Source organism: Tarenaya hassleriana, unplaced genomic scaffold, assembly GCF_000463585.1.
Source record: "Tarenaya hassleriana unplaced genomic scaffold, ASM46358v1 Cleome101, whole genome shotgun sequence".
In the NCBI taxonomy this organism is placed as follows: Eukaryota; Viridiplantae; Streptophyta; class Magnoliopsida; order Brassicales; family Cleomaceae; genus Tarenaya; species Tarenaya hassleriana.
In genome coordinates, this window is record NW_010960299.1 from 206,253 (window position 1) to 211,763 (window position 5,511).

Genomic DNA, 5,511 nt, shown 5'->3' on the forward strand with positions numbered 1-5,511 from the left:
CATATCTCGTACTCATAATACGCAGCTATGGCTAGCAGAATCCGTATGGATTTAAACATCACGACTGGTGAAAAGGTTTCATCATAGTCTATACCATGAATCTGCCGAAATAGCCATAGCTGCGTATTATGAGTACGAGATATGGCAGATGGACATCAAGACCGCATTCCTTAACGGGAATCTTCTCGAGGATGTGTACATGACACAACCCGAGGGCTTTGTCGATCCTAAGAGTCCGAGGAAGGTATGCAAACTTCAGAGATCCATTTATGGACTGAAGCAGGCTTCGAGGAGCTGGAATCTTCGATTTGACGAGGCAGTCAAAACGTTTGGCTTCCTGCAAAACGAAGCTGAGCCATGCGTTTACAAGAAGGTCAGTGGGAGCGCAGTAGTCTTCCTCGTACTTTATGTGGATGATATATTGCTCATCGGAAATGACATTCCTACCTTGCAAGGAGTAAAATCCTAGATAGGATCGGTCTTTTCGATGAAAGACTTAGGAGAAGCCGCCTACATTCTAGGCATCAAGATCTATAGAGATAGATCGAGAAGGCTTCTTGGCCTAAGTCAGAGTACATACATTGACAAGGTCTTGAATCGGTTCAAGATGCAAGACTCCAAGAGGGGTGCCTTGCCAATGGGACATGACATTGCTCTTAGCAAGACTCAGTGTCCAAAGACACAGGATGAGCAAGAGCGCATGAGTAGGATTCCATATGCCTCGGCAATTGGATCCATCATGTACGCCATGTTGTGTACTCGTCCAGATGTATCATATGCATTGAGCATGACTAGTAGATATCAATCTACACCAGGTGAGGCTCACTGAATTGCGGTCAAGAACATCCTTAAGTACTTGAGAAGGACTAAGGATTTATTCTTGTTGTATGACGGATTGGAAGACGAGCTCGCTATAAGTGGTTATACCGATGCTAGTTTCCAAACCGATAGAGATGACTTCAGATCGCAGTCAGGTTATGTTTTCTGCCTGAACGGTGGGGCTATCAGTTGGAAGAGTTCCAAACAGCCAACCGTGGCAGATTCGACTACAGAAGCCGAGTACATAGCAGCATCGGATGCAGCTAAGGAAGCTGTTTGGATCAGGAAATTCGTGGGAGACCTGGGCGTCATTCCTAGCATTGCAGATCCCATTGAGCTGTACTGTGACAACAATGGTGGGATTGCGCAAGCTAAGAAACCCCGGTCACACCAGAGATCCAAACACATACTCAGGCGATTTCACTTGATCAGAGAAATCATCGACAGAGGAGACGTGAAGATAAGCAGAGTGTCGACAGATGATAATATTACCGACCCATTGACAAAGCCTCTCCCTTCGTCAAAACATGATGGTCATGTTAAGGGTATGGGGATTAGATGCTTGTAGGATAAATCATAGAGCATAGTGGGAGATTGTTGGTTGTAATGCTCTAGGATAATCCGTAATATGACATTTTGACTTTGTATTGATTCATTGATTTATGAATGCATTATTTATCCGTTATACGATTAGCATGTTTGTTGTATTTCGGTATCCTTGAATCATTAGAGAATGATTCTAAACTCCGTAGTCAGTCATCATTGTGGGAACAATGTTGAATCAAGACTAGCATGAGGTGTGATCAACGCATTGGATGTAGATCACAATCATGAGTACTCGTTGTGAATGAGTGACTGGATGACCCGCATGAGATTGTCACATGGACAGAGTCATGACTTGAATCTCATACAGCGGTTCGTTCTTGGATCCTCAGACCTGAGATGTCTAGAGTATCTGATATGAGGAGTGGCGTGTCTTGACTGCGTCAAACGTCGTCTTTAACCGGATGATTATAACGGCGTTGATCAGATACGTTTACGAATCATATGAAGATAATAGACATGCAATATGGGACTTGTCACCTCCTTAACATGAGAGATATCGCTGGGCCCCCTTGTGGAAGTCGGACTATGAAAACGCGTGGCCACGCTATAGATGAAGTTGCATCTATTCTACTAGTCGATTTGCCAAGACGAGAAAGCAGTTGAACTTGAAGGGTGGCTCAAACCATGCCCTTGTTCAACACATGATATCGTGAGATAAAGGATCAGAACTCGAGCTGTTATTGCCTTGGTTAGATCACCTCTAACTCAATTCAACGTGGGTGGTCATGGCGTCTTGCTAGAGGCTAACCATGACTTGTGGTTCGGGAAAGGTTCCGAAAGTCACTACCACTTAGAATGGGCCTACAGGGTCACACACCAATAGGGATGGACTTATACGTGAAGAATCCGAATAATGGAAACGAGAGTTGACCGAAACGAGCATAAAAAGGAGGTTTCAATGTGTTGGTCCGGAGCTGACCAAGTTTGGTCAGCCCCGGACCAATTCGGTCAGCCTAGGAGGTCCGGAAGTCAGGCTCAGGTCATCTGTCCAAGTCTGGTCTAGCTGACCAAGAGTTGGTCAGCCGCGGACCAGACAGTGGGTCAGACAGACCGAGACTGAAGCCAGGCGGACCGGAAAGACCAACAAGGATCTTGGTCCGGAGCTGACCACACGTGGTCCGCCGGACCAAGCCTCCAGGTCAGACGGTCCGTGAGCCTCGGACTAAGCCTGGTCCACCGGACCAAGCTCCTGGTCCGGCGGACCGGGATCTGGAAAATTTCCATAATTCGATTTTAGGGTTATCTAAGCTTATTTAAGTTTTGGGTTTTCGTCAAAACTTAAGAGAGGCCGACCTAAAACTCAGAGAAACATCCTAGAACCCTAGAGAACATGTTCTCTTCGATTTCTATTGTTCCGAGATTGGATCTCGTCTCTTGAGTTACCCTTTTCTTCACTAATCCTAGCAGATACGTTCCAAATCGTTGGAATCCTTCCCGTCGGTGTGGATACGTGTAGAGGGACTGTAACTTCAGTCCTAGGTGATTTAGAACAGGCCTCGGATCGGAATAAACTTCAAGTTTCATCGAGAACGAGGTAAGTAACAATTCCCTCGGTGATATACACAATCTTTCGGGTTTTGTAAGTTTGGTTGCATGTGACGTTTGACTAGGTTTAGATCTTTCTTCCGCTGCATGAAACCTAGTAGACCAAAACCTAGATCGATATGATCGCATGCTAGGTACCCGTAGATAAAACCCAACATTTTCTTCGGACATGGTTTGAAAACATTTTTCATAGAAAACTATCGGGTAACTAACACGATTCCTTCCCGAGAAAAGAACGTGGCTCTGATACCAAAAGTTGTGACACCCGTAACCCATGTACAGTATACGGGTTGTGCCACATGGACGATATAACGATAAAATAATAATTTGCGGAAGCAAAAATACGAAATCCAAAAACATTTTTAAACAAACCAGAGTAAGCAGTGGAAAATACAACAGGCGATCTGTATCGCAAAATAACACATGTCCGAATAGTTATAATTTAACCGTACAAAATGCAGGAAATACAAGTCCCGTAACCCAAAATGTAAAACCCGTACATGATGCTGCCTCTCTCAGGTCGTCGTCTGCCGCGTGCGCTAAGCGTAATCTTCGTGATCTGAAAAATGTAAACCACGAGGGCTAAGCACAACTGCTTAGTGAGTAGTCCGGGTTGAACCCGGTAAACCCGTTCTCAGCGAGAACGGTGTTAATTCGATAATTAACAACCAACAAACAACAATGATATCCATGCATAACCACATCACATCAGTCACAAATATGTCAAAACACAATCATACCCATATGACATCGCATCATAGGGTTAGCCAAAGATCCTAGTCATATCAACATGACTAGAAGCGTCTCACACACGCCCGTCACTCGGTGACGTTAGCCATCGCATCACATGCGACTACGCGCGTCAAGTCCATGACACAACGGAAATACAAACATACCCGTATGGAGTCCACCATAGGGTCCAGGGCATCTCACACGCCCGTCAAGTCCATGACGTTGGCCGTGTCAAGTCCATGACACAATAAACACAACACCCGTATGGAGTCCACCATAGGGTTCTGCCATAGCCCTAGTCATGGGGGCGTCTCGCACGCCCGTCAAGTCCATGACGTTGGCCGTCGTGTCGCACACAACTATATCACAAACAGAATCATGCTGCACTCGTCGCACGAGTGAGCTACAAACATGGCAATCAACGTGCATATCTTTCCAATACAATCACGCGTATCGCGGTATTCGGCCCCGACCGAGATACCGGTTAACGCTATGCAAACTACCCAGAATAATCACACAACGATTCACTCTCATCGTTGAATCACACATCTCACCACGTGTAACTAATCAAAGATTTGCCAAAGGGTGGGTTTGCATCCTGGATCGGTCGATCCTTGTGTCTCTATTCCTTTTTCCGGGATCATTCGGTCCATTTTCATCGTAATTTGGGTCTAAACCGGTCGGTCCACGTCTTCTGGTTCATTCCGAGTGATTTTGGTTAAGAAACGAATGAGATAGGGCCTGGACCAGTCGGTCTAGGTGTTCCGTACCATTCCGAGACCTCTCAGTCTGATTTTTGGTCTGGACCGGTCGGTCCGGGTCCAGACCGGTCGGTCCGGGTCCAGACCGGTCGGTCTAGAGACTAGGCGAAGAACAGATCGCGATTTCGCGATTTCCAGATTTTTGTCCAACTTCAATCGACCATATCTCACTCGTTTCTTAACCAAATTTAGTATCGTTTGTTGCTAAATGTTTGTTGAAACGTCCTCTATCTAATCCAACCAACAAATCATCGAAATGACATAATAGCACGCTCAAAACGAGCTCACACATATGGAACTCAAGCCACTCACCTCTGTTTTGGCTCTGATCTGGTTTTGGCCGGATTTTGAGGTGTTTTCCGATCTGTTGCTCGCCGGAAATCTCTTCTACACACTCTAGGGATGTCCCCCTTGGAGTTCCCGAGCTCTCCTTGCTCTGGTTTCCCCTGTTTCTCGCCCTTCTTCTCTCTTTCTCCTCTCTCTCTATTTCTCTGCAATCTCTCCAAAAATGGTGAAGCCCCTGCCTTGGGAGAGGTTTATTCTGCGAGAGGGAGGTCGAATGGGCTCAAGCCCAAGCCCAAGGTCGAGCTTGCATCGCCCTGAACGGATTGGTCGGCGACTTGACGCCGGTGGGCCCCGGAACGCAGAGAGAAGTCGGCTGGAAAGTAGCAATTTGGCCACTTGCGTCCCTTGTTCGTCAGTTCCCCAGACCGGTCGGTCCAGTGTCTGGACCGGTCGGTCTGAGACCTTTTCTTCAGTTTTTCTTCGCGAGTTCAGTCCGTTCGGTCTGACCCTCGGTCCGCCTCTGGACCGGTCGGTCCACACCCTAGACCGGTCGGTCCATGCAAATTTTTCAACATTTCCCCATCTTTTTCTCGTCTCTTCGTACGTGGTGTTTTCTCGTTCCTTTTTCCCGTTATTGTATATTCCCGTTTTGATGATAACACGATATTTCTATTTAATTATTTATTCTCGAAACTAATTAAATATTCGAATCCAGTTTCGGGGTATTACACGCTACCTCCAGCAATTCATGGCATCCACCCTA